The 27,751-nt window shown below is 44.3% G+C and overlaps 1 protein-coding gene across 1 annotated transcript in view; it reads left to right on the top strand.

The window, feature by feature from the left end:
- Positions 1–2,947: 2,947 nt before the first annotated feature.
- The window catches only part of LOC139380250 (cytoplasmic protein NCK2-like), a 48,514-nt gene continuing 23,710 nt past the window's right edge, over positions 2,948–27,751 (top strand). The window contains exon 1 of the mRNA XM_071122788.1: positions 2,948–3,133. The gene's annotated coding sequence lies outside the window, so the exon portion shown is untranslated. The remainder of the gene's footprint in view (positions 3,134–27,751) is intronic.

Genomic DNA, 27,751 nt, shown 5'->3' with positions numbered 1-27,751 from the left:
AGGCTTACCTATACGGAGGGGTGTCACGCCCTGACCTGCGTATTCTTTGTTTTCTTTATTGTTTTGGTTAGGTCAGGGTGTGACATGGGTGATGTATGTGTTTTTGTACTGTTTTGACGTTTTGTAGGTTTATGGGGTTGTTTATCATCTAGGTGTTTATATATGTCTATGGTTGCCTAGATTGGTTCTCAATTAGAGGCAGGTGTTTATCGTTGTCTCTGATTGGGAACCATATTTAGGCAGCCATCTTCTTTGGGTATTTTGTGGGTTATTGTCTATGTCTAGTTGCCTGTGTATGCACATTTATAGTATAGCTTCACGTTCGTCTTATTAGTTTGTTTGTTTGTTTGTTTGTTTGTTTTGTTTAAGTGTTCTTCGTCTTATCAAAGAAGATGTATTCATATCACGCTGCATCTTGGTCTCCTCCATACGATGAACGTGACAGAATAACCCACCAACAAAGGAACAAGCAGCGTGGTAAAAGGCAGCAGCAGCGATTGCAGGACTCATGGACTTGGGAGGAAATTCTGGACAGCGGAGGCCCCTGGGCACAACCAGGGGAATATCGCCGCCCCAAGGTAGAGCTCCCCGCACTCACCCTGAGGTGCGTGTCCTCGGCCCGGTACCACCAGTGTCGGCACCATGTACCAGGCCACCAGTGCGCCTCCAGGATCCAGTACTCCCTGCTCCTCGCATTCGCCCTGAGGTGCGTGTCCCCAGCCCGGTACCTCCAGTACACGGCACCACGCACCAGGCCTACAGTGCGCCTCGCCAGACCAGAGCGTCCGGCAACAGTACCCAGTCCAGAGCGTCCGGCAACAGTACCCAGTCCAGAGCGTCCGGCAACAGTACCCAGTCCAGAGCGTCCTGCAACAGTACCCAGTCCAGATAACAGAAAAGCTTGTATGGGATAACGGGCAAAGACTCAACATGAACTCTTCTGTTCAATGAGTCTTCTGTTCCACCACTCACGCCACCCTGTATGCGTCACACCAAACAATGAGATTCACAAATACCTGGAATCTTCCCCTTCAGTTGGTCCACTTTTTCATGTACAGCTACCCCAGTATTCACTCCTTTCAATGGCACTATTTTTTTGAGAACAAAACAAGCCACAGCTCTTGACCCCATTCGTTCAGCCTGTTCCCTCTGACTGGCAGAAACACAAACAATTATCACAAGACCACTTACCTTCACCGATTCCACAGCAACCAACTCCATTTTCACCCACCCTGAAACCACATATGGATCAGCCAAAAGGCAGGGGGTCCACTTTCTCCAAAAATATGACTCATTTTTTGTGTACTTGCAATGTGGAGGAGGTCGAAGAGAGTGAGGGAGGTAGAGGGTGAGCTTGAATCGGTTGAAGATGGCGGGGAAAATGTTTTGTCATATTTTTGGAGAAAGTGGACCCCTTTTATTCCCGCCATCTTCAACCAATTCACTGTACCTCCCTCACTCTCTTCAACCAATTCACTCTACCTCCCTCACTCTCTTCAACCAATTCACTCTACCTCCCTCACTCTCTTCAACCAATTCACTCAACCTCCCTCACTCTCTTCAACCAATTCACTCTACCTCCCTCACTCTCTTCAACCAATTCACTCTACCTCCCTCACTCTCTTCAACCAATTCACTCAACCTCCCTCACTCTCTTCAACCAATTCACTCAACCTCCCTAACTCTCTTCAACCAATTCACTCTACCTCCCTCACTCTCTTCAACCAATTCACTCTACCTCCCTCACTCTCTTCAACCAATTCACTCTACCTCCCTCACTCTCTTCAACCAATTCACTCAACCTCCCTCACTCTCTTCAACCAATTCACTCAACCTCCCTCACTCTCTTCAACCAATTCACTCTACCTCCCTCACTCTCTTCAACCAATTCACTCAACCTCCCTCACTCTCTTCAACCAATTCACTCAACCTCCCTCACTCTCTTCAACCAATTCACTCTACCTCCCTCACTCTCTTCAACCAATTCACTCTACCTCCCTCACTCTCTTCAACCAATTCACTCTACCTCCCTCACTCTCTTCAACCAATTCACTCTACCTCCTTCACTCTCTTCAACCTCCTCCACATTGCAAGTACACGTCTCCTAACATGATAATATTGCACTTCTCCTAACATACATCTAGCTTTGGACCTCCACAGTGATGTTTATTTTTATTCCCTGAGACATGGGTCACGTTCAGTAGTGACAAAACGGGGTGAAACAGGAAATTCTGTACAAAATAATACTGAACATCACAGTGGGTTGCATTCAGTAGTCACAAACTCCATTTAATTGGTTATACTTCCTCAAAATAAAAATTGATAATTGTTCGGGCTCCTGAGTGGTGCAGTGGTCTAAGGCACTGCATCTCAGTGCTACAGACCCTGGTTGGATTTCAGGCTGTATCACAACCGGCCGTGATTGGGAGTCCCATAGGTCCAGCATTGTCTGGATTAGGGTTTGACTGGGGTAGGCCGTCATTGTAAATAAGAATTTGTTCTTAACTGACTTGCCTAGTTAAATAAAGGAAAAATAATGTTTTCATGAGGAAACAGTGCTGCAGAATAAACATTGAACAAAGGTCAGATTGGAGTGATTGTCCTGGCTTCCAGGCCAAGGCAGCAACTTGCCCTTTACACAGCAACCTGGAAACTCAACATGTCACGCAAATGCAAATAAAAACAGAATAAAGCTGATTACTTGTTATATCACTGTGTAAATTGAGCTGAATACCTTTAAAGTAGACTATTTCAATTTCCTCCTTGATTATGAAGGCAACTTCCGAATGCAAAATAACCAGTCATTCAACAACGTATATTGTATGATTAGTAGCAGTAAATCAATCTCCATGTCATACCACGCATTGTCCCTCGGCGGTGACGTCACCACTCGGACGAGTGGATTGTGGTGGAGGCAGCTTGTGCTAGAGGGGGAGAGAACTAGCAAGCAGCGAGTGGAATAGCTGGGCCAGAGAAAGGAATCGTTCTGAGAAACCGAACCAAATACGTTAATTTAGTTTTGTTGCGCTTTTGCTCACGACTCGGTTGGTTTGTGACAAGGTTTTCTGTTTCTTCCCCAGTGTGTGTGGCTCTCCAGTCCCCGTTGCTTGTTCTCGTTGGAGTGAACACCAAGGTAAGGACAATTTTCAACTGAGCGTAAAGTTGGTGTGGTCGCCCGGGCTTGATGTTTGTGGCGTGAACTATAGGCTATGGCTGCTGTGTTTTCTTTTCACAAATGTAGTAATGCAAACCATGACACGTCAGTGGGTACAAACATACAACGTAGCCTATCCTTTGTTTGGTACAAGGCCTAGACGGGGACAATATCCATGGCCCATGTTGTCCGTTCACTAGTGTAGACCGTCACTTTCTGATTCTTTAGGGCACTGTCTTTGTGTCCACACTCCACACGGTGCAGTTGATAGGCTATATGTGCGTTATTACAGGCTTCCAGTAAAATATGTTTAACATACAAATGTAATGTTTTCCTTTTACATTAAAGAATGCACTTATTAAGTAGGCTCGAATATGTTATTACCGAGTAGCCTAGCCTTCGACTCATTCATTAACATCACTTGTGCTTCCACTGTTTGAAACCGTCGTGTTTGGTTTACATCGTAGGCTGTCTGTTTTCTTTAAATAATTCTAATTGCTTCCCAGTTTTTCCATTTGTTTCCATTTGTTTTGTGCTTAAATCAATCGGGGAATTGCTAAATGCTATCCCATAGCCTATTGGCTTGTTCCACAATGGGTCTACAATCCAAAGATCAAATTCCCGCACACAGCTCATATTCGTTGGGATGATTATTGTTAGCCTATTGTATCGCTGGTTGTTACACTGTTGCTTTAACAGCTGCGCTTAGATGGACATTAAACACTCTTCATAGCACACTTTTTTTTCCACACATTGCAGAAAGTGATGTTTATTTGCCAGAATAAAAGAGCTTCACATTGTAGGCTACTGTAGCCGACAGGGTTTACATACAGTAGCCTGCTTTGCAGTCTGGCAGAGTAGTTCATAAACTGCTCTCACCCACAGCCCAGACAAAAGAGCAATGACAGCAATGTGTAAGTAAATCCCATTAGAATCCACCATGGTGTGTCCACTCTTTTGTCTACTACAGTTTAAAAACTGTAATTCAGCCCAAGGCCGATTTGTGATATTTATGCAAACTAATGCCGCATAAATGCCAGAACTAACCCATTTCGCTCCTAGATGGGACAATAGCATGAACATGTTCTAGGGAATAAGAGACCTGTATGGAAACTGAGTTTATCAGTGTTCTTCTCCTTATCAGACAGTTTTATGTGATGACGGATTAAGGTACTGTAGGCTATCTGGGACAGTCAGACAATACGGACGCTCAGGGGTAAGGTGTAGTTTCAGGGCGCACCCACAGCGCCGCCACACCCCTGTGTTAAGGTAGGTCACCGTGGCAACACAGTTTTTATGGTACACGGTTTGCTGCCGCTGTTGCAATGACAGGTATGTATGTGGAATGCAGGGTTTGGCGTTCTCTGTAGTCCTGTTGTTAAATTTGACCTGTTTGATTTTGGCATTATGTAAACTACTGTTTGCTGACTGAGGGAGGGCAAGCCATTCTGCTGCTCTGTGTGGCCTGCACTTGTGTTTTTGAGTCTTCTCAGCACACAACCATTACCCTCAATCCACGCCTAAAATTATCAACGAATCACCAAGCTGTTGATTAGTTGAAGGGGTGTGTTAGTGCCGGGTTAAAGGGAGACTTCGGGATTTTGTCAATGAGGGCCTTTATCTACTTCCCCAGAGTCAGGTGAACACGTGCATAGCATTTTTATTTCTTTGTGTCCAGTATGAAGGAAGTTATAGGTAGTTTCGCGAGTCAATGTTAACTAGTGTTAGCTCAGTGACTGGAAGTTTACGGGTGTCTGCTAGTGTGCACGTGAAACTACCTCTTTCGTATACTGGACACAGAGACAAAAATGGTATCCACCAGTTCACCTGACCTCTGGGGAAGTAGATAAAGGGCCCAAAGTATCCCTTTCAAACTTACAATACAGAAATAGATTAAGCAACACTGCTGTACAACCTGATTGGAAATCAAGGTGCTAAATAATTTAGTGCTGACAGTAGAAATCATTAGTTTGTTAGCGAGACCGAACACTAGCCTAGCTCAGTTGGGTTTTCTATGGCTGACTCAACTGTTTTAAGAAAGGCCGACACAACAGTCTTAAACTCAATCACGTCAGGTCTGATAAAGGGGATACCTAGTCAGTTGCACAACTGAATGCATTAATCGGAAATGTGTCTTCACCATTTAACCCATCTGAATCAGAGAGGTGCGGGGACAACCTTAATCAACGTCCAGGTCATGTGCGTCCGGTGAAACGAAAGACTGTCATGATACCCAGACCAAACAGTTTGTTAGAGTTCATGCATATATTACCACATTTTGTGACGTTTTTGTTCAGACTTAGGTGAGGGTTTTTTTGGGAGCACACTTTTTTCTGGAGATAGACTTCGTCTTTGAACTTTAGTTTATGCCCCTGCATCAGTGATTGGTCAACAGTAGGCATTCTTCAAAAGTCTTTGTCATTCAACCAGAGACGACTCGTTTTCATGCAGATTTTTCATTTTTTTTTTTATCTATAAAATTGTGCGACTAAGATCTCGTCAGCAAAAACTTATTAACTCAAATCTGTCATTAATTATCTTAGATGAATCCAGACTATATTTTGAGGAAGTCTACTGGCTACGGTGTCTCAAAATGGACAAACTGCACTATTGCCCCCTTTTTTGTTTTTCAAGCGAAGGTCTTTCAAGGGAGTTTGTGAGCACACTCGTTCGGCTGGGCTTCAGCCAAACTGTGGCATGCTGACGCCTTAAACCTGCTTTGTCATATCACAACAACTATGGGACAGTGTTCTTTCTTAAATAGCCAGAACATTTAGGCCTAATGCTATCACAACCCACCATCCTACTGAGCTCTGGAATTTGTTGTGTACACACTGTGCCCCTTCAGTGCCATTATATGATTTTACACAAAAGAGCTGTATGGAGCTCCCACTTGGTCTGGTGTATTTGTAGAGAGAGTGTATTGACCCCACTGTGAGAGAGAAACCACTATTTGTCCCTTGACGACATGGGCTCTTTCAAGCTCCTAGACATATAAACCTCTAATGCGGCGGTCTCCAAGTCCGGGCTACCGGATTCTTACATTTTTTTAAAATATAGGCTACATGCAATGGTAAAGAAACCTCATCTGTTGTGCTTGTTATAGAGACAATCAAGGAGCTCCACATCAGAAGCCATGTTGGAAAACCACTGATTTGGTAGCAAAGTAGCCAATGCTGAAAATATCTTTCTGTGACCTCTTTCTCCCACTGCAAAATGTTAATCTTCCCAAAAGGGGAGGACTAGATGGGCACAGACCCAGATGAATGGATCATCAGCGGACATAGAGAGAGATTATTTCATACAGGCAGATAGAGTGATGGGAGCCAAATCAAATTCATTTATATAGCCCTTCGTACATCAGCTGATATCTCAACGTGCTGTACAGAAACCCAGCCTAAAACCCCAAACAGCAAGCAATGCAGGTGTAGAAGCACGGTGGCTAGGAAAAACTCCCTAGAAAGGCCAAAACCTAGGAAGAAACCTAGAGAGGAACCAGGCTATGTGGGGTGGCCAGTCCACTTCTGGCTGTGCCGGGTGGAGATTATAACAGAACATGGCCAAGATGTTCAAATGTTCATAAATTATCAGCATGGTCAAATAATAATAATCACAGGCAGAAAAGTTTAAACTGGAGCAGCAGCACAGCCAGGTGGACTGGGGACAGCAAGGAGTCATCATGTCAGGTAGTCCTGAGGCATGGTCCTAGGGCTCAGGTCCTCCGAGAGAGAGAGAGAGAAAGAGAGAATTAGAGAGAGCATACTTAAATTCACACAGGACACCGGATCGGACAGGAGAAGTACTCCAGATATAACAAACTGACCCTAGCCCCCAGACACATAAACTACTGCAGCATAAATACTGGAGGCTGAGACAGGAGGGGTCAGGAGCCCAATGGTTCTCATTGTTATTCTCCCTCTAGTCATTGTGGTAATTTGGAGCATGGCATTCAGGGCAGCCGTTAATCGTGGCAGCAGTTACAGTAATAATGGAACTGAACACACTGTGACCCAGGAAGAGAAAGAGGATTTGTTGTGCCATTGAGAAGACAAGACACAGTGACGGCAATCGACAGTGGTGTTAGTGTGTTTTGTTCTGTATGCCATATCGATCTGTGCACACACACATTGCAAGCCTAATGATAACATGGGGAGAGCAAATGTTGAAGAGATTCATGCCATTATAGGCACCCAATACATGATTTCATAAGAACCGTCCCTTCGAGCTTGGAACTCTTAAAGAGTTCTCCGGACACAGACAGTTCCAGGAGTCTTTGGCCTTTGGCTGAACCTTCTTAATTCTGCCCTCTCATCAATTATGGTTTCACAGCCTTCACCTTTCCTCTATTTTATTACAGAGTGTACCAGCTCTCCCTCTTCGTCGCTCTTTGTTGCTCACTCACTCTCCCTGGCTCGCTCTCTCACTCATTCTCCCATTAATGATTTTAAGCTGTTTATCTCACTTCTGTCTCAATGCTCCTACTCCCATCCTTCCCTCCCTCTTTGCCCTCTCTCTCAGGCCCTCACTCTGCTTGAGTCCACCTGAACCTCCAATGCCCTTGTGTCACCACTGGGCACCCAGCCTAATCCTGTTCTGGGATGCATATATGGACAGAGAGAGGGAATGGGATTGATATAGGGAGTGGGAGATGGCACTGGCATGTCTCTCTCACTACCCATCCACACCCCCTGCCCCCAGCCCCTTAAACTAGGCCCTTAAAAAGACTGACCTCTCCCATGGATGCTGGAGGACAGGGAAAATAAATTGAGCATGCTTGGGAGTCACTGAAAAAATCTGTTAACTTGGTGCGTCATGAAGACATTACGTACAGAGACCGTATACAGACTGTCAGTGTGTAAGTCCAAGAGCTTTAGAAACTCCACAGGGTGGGATGGGGGGGAGGGGAGGGGGGGGGGGGAGATTTCACACCACCACAACTCTCCCTATTTGTCCCCCTCGAACTGATGTCTCCACCCCCTGACAGACAAGAGGCCATTAATTCATAAACACCCTCAGAAGTGCTCGTTAAAGAGTAATTAAGGGTCGAAGGCACTCCCGTGCCCTCTCCCAGTTTGCATGGCTGGCTTCGAATTACCCTGGTGAAAATTGCCACTTTGGGCCGTGGAGCAAGACGGAGCGAGCAGCGAAACCCAACACTCCCTGAGAGAAAGAAAGAGAGTCCTCAGTTCAGGACCTCCACACACACACAGTTAGGTAATCGCTGCATCAAGGTCTGCATTTACTTGGCTTGCTATCTAGTCACAGGAAATACAGTGGGCGGCGGGATTCTGTGTGTGTGCACTTGCCTTTGCCTGCCACCCTATGTGCAGCCTGATTGTAGGGCTCCCAAGAAGCGCAGCGGTCTAAGAGACTGCATCTCAGTGCTTGAGGCGTCACTACAGACACCCTGGTTCGAAACCAGGCTGTATCACAACCGGCCGTGATTGGGAGTCCCATAGGGCAGCACATAATTGGCCCAGCATCGTCCGGGTTTGGCCGGTGTAGGCCGTTATTATAAATAAGAATTTGTTCTTAACTAACTTGCCTCGTTAAATAAAGGTTAAAAAAAACATGTATGCTGAAACTGAAATACAAAGACAACATAATTTAGTTCCGTGCAACTCGTGCACTCTCCCTGACAACTCGTGCCAGTGCTGTTCTGTGAACGTTGTGAAAAACATCCTTTCAACTTGAACACTGGGGTACTAGTGTGACTCCCCCAGAGGCAGCAGTCATATGCTGCTGACAGTTTAAAGCAGCCAGTCACTAAGAGAAGGCAGGTTGCCAGAAGTAGCATGGAGCTGTGATTTTCCCCCTCTGCCTCCTGGCTTCAGTCATGTTCAGATAACAACCCAGATCCCCCGTGTGTTCTGAGTACAGGTCAAGGGGGGGGGGGGCAAGGAATGGAAAAGGTCAGGCTAAAGGAGGGAGGATGGAGGACACGGTTCTTGAAATTTAAATAGCGAGGGAAGGTAGGGACGGTCCTATGAACACACAGTAACTGGTAGAAGAGTGATGTTTGTCAATTTGTTTTAGTTAGAGCATGAAGGGCCTACCAACATATCTGGACACTGCAATCCTCTCACTCACTCACTCACTCACTCACACACACACACACACACACACACACACACACACACACACACGTGTTGTGATATTTTGATGGATTTGCTGCAGGACATCAGTTTGGCTCAGTCCCAAAATGATGGAGAATGCTTTCATGAGTGGCTCACACCTGTCCAACGGCCTCTCTGTCTCTGGGGGTGTAAATGGCATTTCTCCTCTCATGAAAAGGGAGAGGTTTTTTTCACTCCTTCTCTTCTTACCTCCCCATTCCTGTGTTGGATGTGATCCTCTGTCCCGCTGGCTGTGTATGGATCACATAGCCATAGCCCTGATGATGAGACGGCTGTAAGGGTTAGACGAGGCTGCTATACCCTATCCCTGCTATACCCTATGTAGGTGTAATATGGCCTCCTTTGCGTACACACTCACACATGTTGAGGATGCACTACGAAACTACTATTTATGAGACGGATGGCTTAAGAGTGACAGAGTCCTTGGGATTACCAGGGCCAAACAAATACACAGTGGACACAGTGATGCCTGTTGAATGTGGCTGTTCAGTGTTTTGCGTGACAGGGTTTCCGTGGAAGGAGACATCACCATTCTGCCTGGTAATACAAGACATAGAAACACTTCTGTTGTCAAGAGCTGGGTTGTTTAGCATGCCATTTTCAGGGGGAAAATCTATTTCATGGGGTGTTATTCTGTGACTACTTGTTATGGTGTAATGCCAGAAGTTTGTCCTGACCAAAAAATGTCAAGCTCGACAGACACGCACACACAGGTTGATGCAGCAAGTCGTGACATTTATTTATTTTGTCCTGGGCCAGAGATGTTCCACCACACACAGACTGCTTCCGTTTCTCTCTCTGATTGTGCGTCAGACTTACTCCCTGGGTCTGAGGGCCTTGTCACAACGTCAGAGCAGGGCTTGTGTATATATAACACGCACGTGCTTGGGCAAGGCAAGCAGGACAGCAGTGACTCACCCCCAGTATATACCCGCTGCTCACCAGGCCAAATGCCATGACAGTCTCACTCACACACTCACTCACTCACACAGAGAGATCTCTTCAATCAAATCAAAAATAAATCTGATTTTATTTTTCACATGCGCTGAATACAACAGACCTTACAGTGAAATGCTTACTTACAACCAACAATGCTTTAAGAAGTAAAAAAAAAAGTGTTAAGTAAAAAATAGAAGATAAAAGAAACAAGTAATTAAACAGCAGGAGTAAAATAACAATAGTGAGTCTATATACAGGGTATTACGGTACAGAGTCAATGTGGAGGCTATATACAGAGTCAATGTGGAGGCTATATACAGAGTCAATGTGGAGGCTATATACAGAGTCAATGTGGAGGCTATATACAGAGTCAATGTGGGGGCTATATACAGAGTCAATGTGGGGGCTATATACAGAGTCAATGTGGGGGCTATATACAGAGTCAATGTGGGGGCTATATACAGGGGGTACCGGTACAGAGTCAATGTGGAGGCTATATACAGGGGGTACTAGTACAGAGTCAATGTGCGGGGGCACCGGTTTGTCGAGGTAATATGTACATGTAGGTAGAGTAAAAGTGTCTGCATAGATAATACACAGAGCGTAGCAGCGGCATAAAAGAGGTGTCTGGGTAGCCCTTTGATTAGCTGTTCAGTAGGCTTATGGCTTGGGGGTAGAAGCTGTTAAGAAGCCTTTTGGCTACCGCCTGCTGTGCGGCAGCACAGGAACTATGGTGATCTGCTTGAAACATGTTGGTATTACAGACTCAGTCAGGGACAAGTTTAAAATGTCAGTGAAGACGCTTGCCATTTGGTCAGCGCATGCTTTGAGCACACGTCCTGGTAATCTGTCTGGCCCTGCGGCCTTGTGAATGTTGACCTGTTTAAAGGTCTTACTCACATCTGCGTGATCACACAGTTGTCCAGAACAGCTGATGCTCTCATGCATGTTTCAGTGTTACTTGCATCGACACGAGCATAGAAGTAAATTAGCTCTGGATGAGCGTTTTCCTGTTTGCTTTAGGCCATATACAGCTCATTGAGTGTGGTCTTAGTGACAGCGTCGGTTTGTGGTGGCAAATAGACAGCTACGAAGAATATAGATGAAAACTCTCTTGGTAAATAGTGTGGTCTACAGCTTATCATGAGATACTCTACCTCAGGCAAGCAAAACCTAGAGACTTCCTTCAATCCCTATGTTTCTTCACCCATCAGTTACTTCTGGTGAACCACTGTGTATTTAAGAGGTTGCGTGCCAAGTTAGTTTTCCGTGGCTTTAGCTCAGTGAGCTAACACTCTTGTGGTATGCCAACAACCAGCAAGCAGTGGGTGGTAGTGTAATGAAGGGTCATACAGTAAACATACACTCGTCACTCCAAATTGTTCTCTTCACATTCTCTCGTTACCCCTCTCTCTCTGTCAACCCCCGTGTACTGTCACTCTGTTCACTCTGTGGGGCACTGGGTTGCACTTAATAATTCAGCTATTCAGAGCAGTTGAGGAGGAGAGAGGGATGGAGAGGAGCAGAGAGGGATGGAGAGGAGCAGAGAGCAGGAGGTACAAAGAAAGTGAAGCACATGCTGGGAGAGAATCAACAGCACTTTAATGGAGGGAGGTAGAGCAAGAGATGCTTGTTACTTTTTATTATGTGTGAGTGTGACTTTATATACAGTATGTAGCAATACGACTATTATAGCCTTTCTTAAAGTGTGGGTTGCGGACCTGTTAATGGTCGTGACGTGTCCGAGTAAATGTATAATTATTTCATTTATTACTAAGAAAGATTTGTCCATGTGCAACTGCGCTCTCTGTTCGGCGGCGCTCTCTGTTCGGCGGCGCTCTCTGTTCGGCGGCGCTCTCTGTTCGGCGGCGCTCTCTGTTCAGCAGCGATGTTTGGTAGCTGCGCGAAGCCACTGGCTTCTCATTCCCACTCGCTGTCACTCACCTCTCACATTGAATTGACACAAGTTATGACTTAGCTCAATCGTCATGAAACGCAAATACAGCAATAAGTTTCTCTCTTGGTTTCATACAAACTTTGAGAAATAACTAGGAGCGCCCACAATGTGTTTTGTTTGGGAAGTACTTAGTATTGTAAGATGTAAGATGCTCCTGAGTGGTGCAGCGGTCTAAGGCACTGCATCTCAGTGCTAGAGGCGTCCCCCTACAGACCCTGGTTCAATTCCAGGCTGTATCACAACCGGCCGTGATTGGGAGTCCCATATGGCAGCGCACAGTTGGCCCAGTGTCATTAGGATTTGACTGGGGTAGGCTGTCATTGTAAAATAACAATTTGTTCTTAACTGACTTACCTAGTTAAATAACAAAACGAACAAATCAAAACAATACATCCTGACCAAACATCCACAGCATGACAGTAAACCAAGGGACTTCTTTCAGAACAGGGCAAAATGCTTCAGGACAGTTGAGTACTTCAGCTAGCATGGAATTATCATTTTATTACATGTTGATAGTACTCCCTTATTTTTGCTTATTATATCTCATAGTAGTCGATGGGAGTTTCTCTTTCAAACAATCCCCTTGTACACAGCTAATAGCTATCTAGCGAACGTTAGCCAAAGCAAGCTAGCTAGCTACTGATAGTTCAACCCTAAGTAACCGTACAGATTAAAGAATATCAGGCCTGCTGTTAAGGATGCACAATATAGTCGGTGAGCATATCGGAATCTGCCGGTATTAGCTAAAAAATGCAGACATCGGCCCGATGTCTAGTTTAACGCCGATGTGTAAAACTGATGTCAAAGCTGACGTGCTACCTATATAACGTAGGTAGATGACGTGCACACCTATATAGCGTAGGTAGATGACGTGCACACCTATATAACGTAGGTAGATGACGTGCACACCTATATAACGTAGGTAGATGACGTGCACACCTATATAACGTAGGTAGATGACGTGCACACCTATATAACGTAGGTAGATGACGTGCACACCTATATAACGTAGGTAGATGACGTGCACACCTATATAACGTAGGTAGATGACGTGCACACCTATATAACGTAGGTAGATGACGTGCACACCTATATAACGTAGGTAGATGACGTGCACACCTATATAACGTAGGTAGATGACGTGCACACCTATATAACGTAGGTAGATGACGTGCACACCTATATGACGTAGGTAGATGACGTGCACACCTATATGACGTAGGTAGATGACGTGCACACCTATATGACGTAGGTAGATGACGTGCACACCTATATGACGTAGGTAGATGACGTGCACACCTATATGACGTAGGTAGATGTTGTAATGACAGCATGAAAAATGCAGCGCTACACAGAACAAAAGCAGAAAAACACTAAGAGCTACACTTCCAACAACTAAACAAGTTCAAGTCGAGCAGTCATTTGAAATAATAAGAACATTTCAGCAAGACAACACAAAGACAAAATCCATCAACGCCAAGATAATGGAATTAATTTCCCTTGACAATCAACCGTCCTCTGTCGTGGATGATGTTGGCTTTCGCCGGCTGGTCGAGCCCCAGGACACACTATATTTCAGATGTTGCCCTACCAGAGTTACAGTATTGTTGAAACGTACGTCTGTGATCTACTTGCTATGGGCGTCACTGTTATTAGCTTCACGACTGACATTTGCACCAGCAATGTCAACCCCATGAGCATGCTGAGTCTGACAGCACAGTGGGTCGATGAGGATTTTGTACTGAGGAAAGCCTTATTGCTCGTATTCCCTCCGAGCCTCTACTCTTTTGCCACCATGCTCAATGCTAGGTACAAGGACTGCTACTTCGATGCAGACAAGAAACATGGTTTACGTGAAATGTTACACACATAGCTGAACAAGATGGAAACGGGCACCAAGGAAGAGAAGCCATGGACAGACAGCTGAAACTTCACTGCTTGACATGTATGATGAAATCCTGGTTGAGAATGAAACAAATGAACAATGAAACAGCACAGCAAGTAAGGGAAATAAATAGGTTTTGATTATGTTCTACTGGTACTGGGGACATGGGTAAATGCCAACAAAATAACTTTTGTTATTTTTCTTTACAATGACGGCCCTACCCCGGCCAAACCTGGAGGACGCTGGGCCAATTGTGCTCTGCCCTATGGGTCTCCCAATCACGGCCGAATGTGATACAGCCTGGATTCGAACCAGGGACTGTAGTGACGCCTCTTGCACTGACATGCAGTGCCTTAGACCGCTGTGTCCGTGTGTGTTAACTATTTAATTGTACTAAAATGCTTAAAAGGGCGCTAAATATTATAAGTATTGGTGGCGTTTTTTTACCAAGGTAAATATCGGAAATCGGTATCGGCCAAACATGTCATATCGGTGCATCCCTACCTACTGTATTATTGTTGAACAAGTATATGTTGGAACTGTTGCTGTTAAAATACAAGGAATCATTTTTATTCTGAACTGAAGATGCTTTTTGAGGCCAACACTCACACAGTTCTGGGTTGCTCATCTATAGCAGGAAGCGGGTCTCCTGCCTAACTGAGAAAGCAGTAGATGTTCTGATCCAGTTTGGCACCACATACCTACGCGAGTCATGGTTCTCAACTCTGACGCACTTAAAAAAAACAAGTACAGAAACAGACTAAAAAACGAAGCCCAGAATAGACCTGCTTGTTGAAAACTTCAACCAGCCACACACCTCTTATTAGGAGTGTTTTTGTTTGTTTGTCTTTCTGGTCAACATCTGTGTGATGTGATCAGTTTATTCTAGTTCATAATAACAATGACGTATTTTAAGTCACAGTTCCAACAATCATTTCTACAGTAAGATGTACAGTAGGCCTGACCATTTATCTGTACTGTTACTTAGGGTTGCACGATCAAACGGAGCCTGTGTGTGTTCTGTTATACCTGTGTGATCAGATTCTTCCTGTTCAGAATGAAAATTCCTTATTGTATTTTGACAGCAACAGTTCCAACCTTGACGAATATGTAAGTGTTTTTAATGGGGAACAATAAACATCCATAGCTATTCATATGGGTATCTAATTTCATTGTTATTGTCTATATTGCTATAGTTTTAGGCATAAGGGCAATGTAATGTACCCATATTTACGTATAGATGCATGTTTTCCTAAGCTTGGGTCCCGTGCTGAAAAAGTTGAAGAACCCAATGGCTATTAGCATCGAGCAGTGATGTCATCTTCCTCAGGGCTTGAAGTTCAGTTGCAAGGGTACACGACTGCCTTGTGTAGTCAGATGGAGAGCTGGGAGATGTATCGAATTCATGTTTTTGTTCCAAATGCCTGTTCCAAATGCCTGTACCAAATGCCTGTACCAAATGCCTGTACCAAATGCCTGTACCACAAGAATCAAGCTTTTTTTGTATTCGTTTTTGTGCGTTTCTTGTCCGCTTGTTCTCATGTCGTCTTTTTAGTCTCGTCTCCTTCTTCTGTGCTGTGTGCACATTCCCATTTACACCAGAAATCTGCATATAATGACGAGATGCTCATGCCTCCGACCTTAACAATGGGAGTCGTTGTCCCAAAGGCGGGAAGGCAGGCGACAAGCTTAGGTCCAAAATAATCCCATTGGGCTTCTTTTGGATCGATTTTGGTGAGAGAAACTTCTCTCTTTTTATACACACACACCAAGCCCCTCCCCCTGCCACTCACACCAGTTTAAGTTTAGAGATCACTTCTTCCTCTCTGACATTTGCATTTGAGGTTTGGCCCAACAGAATTGGTCATATAGATACCGAAACGAACACATTGAGCCATTATTTTACTGTAATAGAGGTAGGGCTGTCCCCGACTAAAAAATAACTTGGTCGAACGAAAGTCTTGTATCGACCAATCGAATGGTCTAAATCAGGGGTGTCAAAGTCAAATGGACGGAGGGCCAAATAAAAAAATCAGCTACAAGACGAGGGCCGGACTGTTCGAATGTTCATTGAAAAATTTTTAAATGACGCATATAGTCTAGTGAACCTAATTGAACCTACTGAAAACCTAACAAATATATTACAATATGATCAGATAAATAAAGCAATATTTTCTTATGGCTCTGTCAGTAATCTTTAATTTTCAACAGACACAAAAGACAAATTTCCTTTATATAAATATCCCCATAACATGAACATTAAATGAAAGAAACCGGTATTCAAGGCACCATCAGTAGACTATATTTTCTATTTTAGCAAAAGTGGGCTAAATTTACTTCAAAGAAAAAACAATAATAGCAATTTTCTATCATCCACTCAACTGAAATATTTTTAAAATATAATTGGATTGAAATACAAAAAAATAAAGTGCAAAAATCTATTAATCAAAAACAACACTTTGTTTAAGGAGAAGTAACATGCAGTGAAAACAAATATTAAATTTTAACTTTTAAACTTGAACTGAGTAAAAACTCTAAATATGTGATTGCACAGTAATGTCCACTTGTTTGAGGTTGAGGGTGATACTTGGTGGTGTCCCATCTTTTCCACAAGTTCATCAATGTTCGGGGTAAGGCTCTGAGCTGAAGAAATCCTCAGAATTGAGTGGAGGTGTTCAGCAGTAAGTCGACTTCTGTGTGATGTTTTGTTCAGGTTCATCAAAGAAAACAGTTGTTCACACAGGTATGTGCTGCCAAACATAGACAACGTTTGAGCAGCCTGGATGCGCAGCTGGGGCATTGTGCCGGGGAGGAAACGGGCGAACTCCGCAGCACCCACTGCCGCATATTTTGCCCTCAGTGCATCATTGCATTGGAGGTCAATCAACTCCATTTGGAGGTTTGGTGGTGAGCTTTCCACGTCAACAGCAAATGGGTTACCGAGCAGTTCCAACCTGCTTTTTTGTGCTTCAAAGTCAGCAAATCGGCGTCGAAAGTCAGCGGCAAGCATACCTATTTTATCAGCCAACTGTGTGCTCGGGAACGCACTGGTAGAGAGCTTCTCTTTCATGGTCTGGCAGCTGGGAAAGTGGCTCAAATTTTCTTTCCGCATCTGCGTCTCCCACAGAGTCAGTTTGGTTTTAAATGCCTTCACTGTACTGTACATATCAGAGATGACACGATCCCGACCCTGCAGCTGCAAGTTTATTGCATTCAGATGACTCGTAATGTCACACAGAAAAGCCATTTCACACAGAAACATTTCGTCTCGGAGTTGTGTTGTGTCTTTCCCTTTGCTGTCCAAGAACAGACAAATCTCCTCACGAAGCTCGAAACATCTTTGAAGCACCTTTCCCTGGCTTAGCCATCGCACCTCTGTGTGATAAGGCAAATCACCATGCTCCGTTTCTAACTCCGTCAGAAATGCCTTGAACTGGCGGTGATTCAAACCTTTGGCTCTGATAAAGTTAACTGTGCGCGTGATGATGCTCATTACATGCTCCATTTTCAAGGCTTTACTGCACAACGCTTCCTGGTGTATGATACAATGATAAGCTGTCAGCTCACCTGTCGCGTTTTCCTCTTGCATCTTTTCCCGTATCTTCGCCACCAGTCCGCTCCTGTGTCCACACATCGCAGGTGCTCCGTCGGTTGTCAAACCCACGAGTTTTTCCCAAGGCAGCTCCATCTCATTTACACATCTTGACACCTCTTCATACAAATCATGCCCCGTAGTTGTGCCATGCATAGGACGTAAAGCCAAAAACTCCTCTGTCACGCTTAGGTTGGAGTCCACTCCGCGGATGAAAATTGACAACTGGGCAATGTCAGAAATGTCGGTGCTCTCATCCACAGCCAAGGAATATGCAATAAAATCTTTTCCCTTTTTCACAAGCTGCTCTTTTAGATTGATGGACAACTGGTCTACTCTCTCGGCAATGGTGTTTCTGCTCAGACTCACATTTAAAAAGAGTTGCCTTTTTTCTGGGCAAACTTCGTCACAAACTTTAATCATGCAGTTTTTGATGAAATCCCCCTCCGTAAATGGCCGGGCTGATTTAGCGATCTCTTCTGCCAAAATAAAACTGGCCTTGACAGCAGCCTGGCCTTGTGATTTGGCTTTTTTGAACAGAGCCTGTCGAGATTTGAGGCCTCGTTTTAATTCCTCTGCCTTTTGTAGCCTTTGTTCCATGTCCATATTCTTGTTTTTGTCCGCGTGTTTCGTTTCATAATGTCGTCTCAGATTATACTCTTTCAGTACCGCCACACTTTCTCCACACAGAAGACACACAGGTTTTCCAGCTACCTTCGTGAACATATACTCCGACTCCCACCTTGTTTGAAACCCCCGGTTCTCAGTATCCACCTTCCGTTTTGCCATTTTTGATGGGTATCTGAAAGTTAATTTTACTGTGATGCTGACGACTGCTGTGCCAATAAATATTGAAATGAAGCAGCCTACTGCTCGGTGCGTCACCTTTGCATTGTGGGAAATGTAGTATTGGTGCGTGTAAAAGATCTGCGGGCTGCCGGCTTGCTGCGGGCCGGTTCTAATAATAAATCAAGATCATCCCAGGGGCCGTAAAAAACCTTCTTGCGGGCCGGATGTGGCCCGCGGGCCTTGACTCTGACATATGTGGTCTAAATGATAAAACCTGTATTTTTTTTCATAGACACACCCTATGCGTTTTAATAAAATCAATTATATATGCATTGAGCTTGTCTGATGCAGGAAGCCTGATGGTTAGAGCGTTGGGCCAGTAACCGAAAGGTTGCTGGATCGAATCCCCGAGCTGACAAGGTGAAAATCTGTCGTTCTGCCCCTGAGAAAGGCAGTTAACCCACTGCTCCCCGGTAGGACTTCATTGTAAATAAGAATTAGTTCTTAATTAACTGACTTTCCTAGTTAACTAAAGGTTCAATAACAATACATAAATACAATTTAAGGGCACTGTTTGATGAAATCAGACACAAATGACTTGAGGGAGCCAGAGATCAAGATAACCAGGAAATATACCCTCCTACTGGTTATTGCAGATTCTGCCGTTACTCTCCTGAAGTTGTGGGTAATAGGCTACATGAGGAGTCTCCAACCTTTCTCATGTGGAATGGCAATTTATCTGACCATTTCTACCGATCTGCGTTGCGTGCCAGTTTATGGTTTTCAGATGCACATTTTTGTGGAACGTTTTCATTTAATTTCGACTAATCTCTCAACTAATCCAATTGCGTGCAGAGCAGACACTACTAAAACAAGAGTATCAATGAACATTGATTTTGGAAAAAGTATGCTCAGTTTGTCTCGCGGCATTGCACATACCACTAGCTGCATTTCAGCCAACGTCTGTTATACTAGCTGTCTAGTCTGTTTTAGAAATGGACAATAATCATAACACACAATTCTGTAAGGAATTGTCAACTCGTTCTCATTCTGAGAAATAAGGTAGACCACTTGAGTTCAACATCTGAACGAAGTGGACAGCCTGGCATGCTGTTCAAACAGTTGGAGATGGACAGAAGGGTTTGTTCATAACAACTCAAATGTTCCACCTTGTTCTAGTAAATAGATCAAATGTGTCTAAACTTGAAATATAAAGATTAGCTGGCTACTCACTAGCATGTGGGCTTGTGCTAGAGAGATGAGACCTGTGTTAATGTTCTGTAAAACCTACCACAAGAAGTTATTATTAGTGAATGTGCATTTTGCATAGTTCTGGGTCAATTTGTAACAAAAAGGGAAGAAAATTGTTTTTGTACAGACTTCAATGCCAGATCGATCAGTGCTTATTTTTGATAACATGATTAGTGGGGCTTATATTTAGTGTAGTTTCACACACCCTTAATTCATTCAATTATTGCTGACGGTTTGAAATGCAGTTTATTTGACCTTTTTAATTGTACAACAAAGCTTATTTAGAGAGATTTTTAGGCCATGTTGCCCAGCCCTAGTCAGACTCTGTTACACATGCTGATCTGAACTCCCTGAAGGCAGGCTGTGCGTGAAGCCTGGGAGACACATGTTATGCTTTGCTTCTTGAATACACACACACACACACACACACCTAATGGTGCCCACAGTGACTGCACTGCACCCTGTATGTGTACACAAAGCTGTCGATCTCTCTCACACACATGTAGTTAATGTAGTAGAGAATAGTCATCCTTCCCAGGTTAGCTGCCTTCCATTGCCTTGGAGGGATCCCACCCACTTGGGAGCCAGCCATTTGAACATCTTGGCCATGTGTTCTGTTATAATCTCCACCCGGCACAGCCAGAAGGGGACTGGCCAACCCTCATAGCCTGGTTCCTCTCTAGGTTTCTTCCTAGGTTTTGGCCTTTCTAGGGAGTTTTTCCTAGCCACCGTGCTTCTACACCTGCATTGCTTGCTGTTTGGGGTTTTAGGCTGGGTTTCTGTACAGCACGTTGAGATATCAGCTGATGTAAGAAGGGCTATATAAATAAATGTGATTTGTTGTCGTGCATTTATACGGAACAAAAATATAAACGCAACATGCAATTTCAAAGATTTTACTGAGTTACAGTTCATATAATGAAATCAGTCAATTGAAATTTATTCAAATCAAACCAGGCCCTGATCTGTGGATTTCACATGACTGGGCAGGGGTGCAGCAATGGGTGGGCCTGGTTTTGGCATAGGCCCACCCACTTGGGAGCCAGCCAATTAGTTTTTCCCTTAATTACAGACAGAACTGATGAGTATTTCTATCAGCTGTCCGGGTGGCTGGTCTCAGACGATCCCGCAGGTGAAGAAGCCGGATGTTGAGGTCGTGGGCTGGCGTGGTTACACGTGGTCTGTGGTTGTGAGGCCAGTTCTTTATGGCGTATGGAACATTTCTGGGATCTTTTTATTTCAGCTCATGAAACATGGGACCAACACTTTACATTGCGTTTTACATTTTTGTTCAGTATATAATTACACATGTACATAAACACATCCTTACATTAATGATGGGTGAAGGTGTCTGATGTTTGAACCCATTGTAGTACCAACCCCCATTGTAGTACCAGACCTCTTCAACCCCCCCTTTAGGCTTCTACGTTTCTTAACTCAAACTCGTAACATGAACACCCACGTGCACACTGGTCTGCTGCGTCTGTTCTCCCAGGTAGGCATGGCACCGGTACTAATGAGCAAAACAGGAACAGTTCACTAACAGGAGTAGCTTGGAGGTTCTTGTTTCTGTTCACATACTTGTGAACAGCGAACGAGAGAGTTTGTGGCATCTGAAGCTAAATCTTCCCCCACATTGATTCTGAAGTTCAGACAAAGTTTTCCCCCTATACGTGTTTGCTGTGTGTGTGTTCAATTCAGCTGGCGTAGTGGTCTCCATTGTGTTGAGTGACAGATAGTTAGGTGGAGCTCTACTAAATCAGAGAACGCATGCATAATGTTTTGACAGGTGTTTTAGCAGCCAATCACAGGAGAAGGACACAGCCTGACCTGTACTAAATGGCAGGGTAAACAGTAGTGGGAGACTAACCTGCAGGTAACTGGACACTAGTGGCATCACATTCCCTCTGTGTGCTGAGTGTGTATAAGCTACAGACAGCTGAGTTTACCCTTTGAGCTAACTGTATTGCTTACACCAGCAGATCTGTGTTCTGCTCCACTGTTTCTTACTCTTTCCTACATACCGGAGGGTTGTGGAGGGGTTGTATAGGAGGTGTGGAGGGGCTGTGGAGGGGCTGTGGAGGGGTTGTGGAGCGTGGAGGGGTTGTGGAGGGGCTGTGGAGCGTGGAGGGGTTGTGCAGCGTGGAGCGTGGAGGGGTGTGGAGGGGTTGTGCAGCGTGGAGGGGTTGTATAGGGGTTGTGTAGCGTCGAGGGGTTGTATAGGGGTTGTGTAGCGTCGAGGGGTTGTATAGGGGTTGTGTAGCGTGGAGGGGTTGTATAGGGGTTGTGTAGCGTGGAGGGTGGAGTGTTGTGCAGCGTTGAGGGTTGTGGAGGGTTGTGCAGCGTGCGTTTGTGTGTGATCAACAGAACCAGGAATCTTGTTGATGTTCAGGGGATGGGTTTTTACATACCTACATTACTGACGTTACATTATAAGTGTTACCTACATTACTGACGTTACATTATAAGTGTTACCTACATTACTGACGTTACATTATAAGTGTTACATATCCCAACCCAGTCTTTGAGGACCTCCACATTCCACGTCTTTGTTCTATTCGAACATTAGCACACTTGATTTGACAAGTCAACTATTTGTTGTCATCAGAGAAATATGTATCTGTCCCTGTATCAGTTCTTAGGCTGGGCCAACGTCTAGCTACTCTGTCACTCCTGTCCTTGCTGTTCCACCGAAAGGGAAAGTAATCAACTCATGTTAAATCACACCGCTAACCCACAGGATGTCAGTGGAGGGGCTGGCCTTATTATGTGTTTCAGACGAGAAACATGATCTGTCTCTAAGCCTCATTAGTCAGCTGGGTCGGTGGGCTCCCTCTCTCTTTGCAGACTGACTACCCTAATTTGTTGTTCCTCTGCTGGCGGGCTGGACGACAAACGCCACCATCTTTGCCTCGTTTTTTTGTTCATGTTTTTGAGATTGCGGTATACGTCCAGACTCCTAACGACGTTCGTGCTGTAAAATCACTAGACTATTACACCAGTGATAATGGAGAGTCTCAAAATGCTTCACATTGTGTCTAATTCTATGAGCACCTAGCGGGACAATTCAGATGCCCCAGGAGTCAAATTTGCTCCAGGTGGTTGTGCCACAGAACCCCTTCCTGTACGGTCACTCACACCAACACAAAGGAGGTTGCATAAGTAAAGTGATGAGGATTGTGTTGGAGTGTGCTGGGGGGAGAGAGCGTGTAGTACTATAATCAATGATGATGTTCAATACAGTGCAGTGGCTTTAGCCCACAGGCATTTCTGTTGTATTTTCCCCTTTGGTTGACCCTATGGCTGATTACACTGTGGCACACACACACACACACACACACACACACACAGGCATTTAGCCGCACTCACAAACCACAGCGTTACTCCTCCAGACAGGACTTAACAAACAGATCTGTACATCAAAGCTGTTATTTTCAGTCCATTGCCTGTCATTTGCTTTGTATTGTGTGCTTTGTGATGCTGTGCCCAGGGACATGGCGCAAGCGGCCAGACTCACCTCTCCGGGAGTAAAAATAGAGAGAACATGATTAACACTGTTGTCGGGTGCACATCCATTGAAGCGGTAAGAAATGAACAAAGAAGGGGAGATTAACAGGAACTAAACAACGGTCATACAATAGAACCCTGAGGTAGTGAGTCATGAAAAGGAAAGGGAGGGGTTGAGACTAGTCATGTAAATAAATCAACTTTCTCCAGCACCTATACCTTTATTGGTTGACCACATTTTTAAATTCCGATTTCAATCCAACTCCGATCTGAATACTTTCTGAGTGTACAGGCATAGCTTTATTACAAATATTTTTGTTTCCCGAGCTCTGTCCTCGGGACCCCAAGGGGTGCATGTTTTGGTTTTTGACCTAACGTTACACAGCTGATTCAAATGATCAAAGCTGGATGATTAGTTGGTCATTTGAATCAGCTGTGTAGTGCTAGGGCAAAACCCTGAGTTTGGGAAGTCCTGTCCTATGTAGATGGTGGGACACAAGGATGCAGGGAGGTAATGTTTATAAATGTATGTTTAGAGTAACGGAATTCAAGGGTCAAATTATCTTTATGATAGACATATTCATGATGGATGATCAGGAGAGGTGGAAAAGGGGGGTGTGTGGAGGGGAGTAAGAGATGGTAGCGTGGGAGGTAATGAGAGGAAGGAAAACTCAGGAGATGTAGGAGCCATTAAATGGAGAAGAATAAGTATGGAAAGAATGAACAGAGAGCGAGAATAGAAGAGTAGCAGAGAAGAGAAAGGAGGATTTCAGGGGGGGGGACCAGTTGCAGTCTGACCAGTCTGATATAGGACCAAGTAGAACCATGGAAACTCACTAAACAATGTCTCTCCCACTCAGGGGGAGGGAAAGAAATGACAGAAAACGAGTGATGTGAGAAAGGAGAGTGAATGGAGGAAAGAAGTAGGGGGGAGGACAGCCATAAAGGGAGAAATCCCTCATTTATGTAGTCAGCCTTTTAATGAAGATGGGCATAAGTGTGAAAGCGATGTCCAAACGCTGTCCAAGGCTGCTGACAAAAACAGAAAACCCATGCTACTATTTTCTCTGTGCAGAGGAGAAAGATGGAGTGGGGAGTGATACTGTCAGAAAATAATCACATCGCTGCTTTCTGAAGCACTAACTGAGTGGGAAAGCATTCACAGAAAGTAGACTATCCTGATTTAGAAACGGTGTACACTGTACAGAAAATCTATCAAATGTATTAGTTTAGCTTTGATGTGTAACTTTTGTAGAAATGATGAGGAAGAGAAGGGAATCTGGCTATTTCAGTCTAACACTTACACTCCATCCCATCCACTTTGCCAAACAGGGTTTTGTCAGTGATATGGTTTAATCAGAGTTGCTTTGATCAGGACTTGCAGGAGCTTCTTCAGTCCCTATGATATCACCATGAAGTGGCTGGCTAAGTGACTGCAGGAGTGGTTCTCGTTCTGTGGTCAGAGCGTTCTCAGTAGCTTATCTCCTGAGGGTTTATTTTGAGTAGGCAGTTGAAAGGACGGCATGATGTCGTCTGCCTTTCGGACCTCCCTGAACCATCAGAACATTCGGTCTGACATTTTTCACTCTGTCCTCTTTGATGACTTCAAACATGATAGTCATTTTCCACCGCTCAAACTGAACCCTGTCAGAGAGATGGGCCTAGCCAACTGCATTGCATACCAGGGCAGGTGTGGAAAGAATGCTCTGGCATGACAGTGGCACCGGGCTCACTATAAAACAGATCATTAACATTGACAGTGTTCCAATTCATTTGGCCCCGATGACGAGGGCTTTGACCTGTTTTCATTCACAACCAGCCAAAGCAGTCTGTTGTGGGTGCTTGTATTAGGCCTTTTCAGATCACAGTGAACCGGTTGGTCTATGGGAGTACCAGGAGCTGATTCTGTATGCTGCAGTGTATTTATTCAGGATGGTCCAAATGGATATTAACCAGCTTCCTACTCTGAGAAACAACTCAAAGCAAACAGCATCAAACAAATGAGAGTACTGGGAAAAGAAGGGAAGGAGGAGAACAGTTTGTTCCATTGGTTTTTTCTCTTACTGTGTTTTTGACCTGAATGCCAAACAGAGAACTGTGCCAGTCTTTTTCTCTTTTAAAAAAAAAACTTTTATTTTCTTTAATCCTCTTTTACTATCCCTTCCTCTTTGTGTTGTGCTGAAAAGGCCTGGGAGCTTTTTTCTCTCCCCCTCAATGAGGAGCTGTGAAGTCCAGGAGGAATTCAACTCAGCATTCTGTCGTGCTTCTCTCCTTTTAACTCTCTCAATAGAGGGATGGGGCGAGCAGAGACTCCCTCTCTTTCTCCCCTTTATTCTCCCGCTACCTCCTTTTTTTATTTTACATTTGTTTACCTCAATGTCTCCCTTCCTTGGTTTCTCCCAGATTTATCCTTTACAGATGAAATTCGACAATAGCAGGCAGGCACACATGGCAATGCAGCTAAAGCTAGATGGCTGTAGGGAAAGAGACTCAGTAATTGAATTAAGAGTTATATACTACAGCTCTGCCTGGAGACCAGAAGTGTGAGCTGTAACACATCTCACACAGAACTGAGGTAAGCTGATCGTGTGTGGCTGATGGTGTGTTTGCCGCCTGTTGGCGCGTGTGTGAGCGTCCAGCGAGGAGGATTGATGTGATTCTGAGTGGCATCCCCATCACTCTCCCTAATGAGCACGGTCATTGGGGAGACTGAATAATCATCGTGGATACGGAGGGAGGCAGGGCCATCACTCTGAGGGAGAATGAGTCAGTATTAGAATGCTGATAAATGGGGCGATAAATGAGAGCGAAAGAGGAGAGGGAGAACGAGAGGAGAGAGAAGGGGGGGATACAGGTGGTTTATTGTAATACTCTTTTTGCCTGTCGGATCCTTGCAAATCTACACGAGTGTGTGCGGTTGATTTGCAATTGGATGTGTGTGTTATCTCGATACCAGACACTTCCGCCCCATTATCGCCTGGGGACAAAATTGGTGTGTAACTGTGACATACAGCTGTTCTGTAAGCCACATTGGTTATACCTCACTAACTGATCATTCTACATTCCTCCCAGGGCAAGGATCACAGGCAAGATTTGACCTGCTCCTCTCCTCCCAAAGTCCCTCCTCCTCCCTTCCTCTACCTCCTCCCTTCCTTCCCAGGCCTGTGAGGGAATCCTGTTGTGCAGCTTTGGGGTGTGCAAGCAGGGTCACGTTCACTGTATTTCAATGCTACACAAATGCTTGTACTCTCTTATCAGACTCATGGCACTCCAGAGTAGAGGTCGACCGATTAAATCGGAAAGGCAGATTTAATTAGGGCCGATTTCAAGTTTTCATAACAATCGGAAAACGGTATTTTTGGGCGCCTATTTATTTATTTATTTATTTATATATATATATATATATATATATATATATATATATATATATATATATATATATATATATATATATATTTTTCACCTTTATTTAACTAGGCAAGTCAGTTAAGAACACATTCTTATGTTCAATGACGGCCTAGGAATGGTGGGTTAACTGCCTTGTTTAGGGGCAGAACGACAGATTTTCACCTTGTCAGCTCGGGGGATCCAATTTTGCAACCTTACAGTTAACTAGTCCAACGCAATAACGACCTGCCTCTCTCTCGTTGCACTCCACAAGGAGACTGCCTGTTACGCGAATGCAGTAAGCCAAGGTAAGTTGCTAGCTAGCATTAAACTTATCTTATAAAAAACAATCAATCATAATCACAAGTTAACTACACATGGTTGATGATATTACTAGATATTATCTAACGTGTCCTGCGTTGCATATAATCTGACTGAGCATACAAGCATACAAGTATCTAAGTATCTGACTGAGCGGTGGTAGGCAGAAGCAGGCGCATAAACATTCATTCAAACAGCACTTTCGGGCGTTTTGCCAGCAGCTCTTCGTTGTGCGTCAAGCATTGCGCTGTTTATGACTTCAAGCCTATCAACTCCCGAGATGAAGCTGGTGTAACCGAAGTAAAATGGCTAGCTAGTTAGCGCGCGCTAATAGCTAGTTAGCACGCGCTAATAGCGTTTCAAATGTCACTCGCTCTGAGCCTAGCAGTTGGTACCCTTGCTCTGCATGGGTAACGCTGCTTCGATGGTGGCTGTTGTCGTTGTGTTGCTGGTTCGAGCCCAGGGAGGAGCGAGGAGGGGGACGGAAGCTATACTGTTACACTGGTAATACTAAAGTGCCTATAAGAACATCCAATAGTCAAAGGTTAATGAAATACAAATGGTATAGAGAGAAATAGTCCTATAATTCCTTTAATAACTACAACCTAAAACTTCTTACCTGGGAATATTGAAGACTCATGTTAAAAGGAACCACCAGCTTTCATATGTTCTCATGTTCTGAGCAAGGAACTGAAACGTTAGCTTTCTTACATAGCACATATTGCACTTTTACTTTCTTCTCCAACATTTTGTTTTTGCATTATTTAAACCAAATTGACCTGGTATGCATGTTTCATTATTTACTTGAGGCTAAATTGATTTTATTAATGTA

This window comes from Oncorhynchus clarkii, chromosome 22 (assembly GCF_045791955.1).
Source record: "Oncorhynchus clarkii lewisi isolate Uvic-CL-2024 chromosome 22, UVic_Ocla_1.0, whole genome shotgun sequence".
Taxonomy (NCBI): Eukaryota; Metazoa; Chordata; class Actinopteri; order Salmoniformes; family Salmonidae; genus Oncorhynchus; species Oncorhynchus clarkii.
This window is presented reverse-complemented; position numbering and strand designations above follow the sequence as displayed.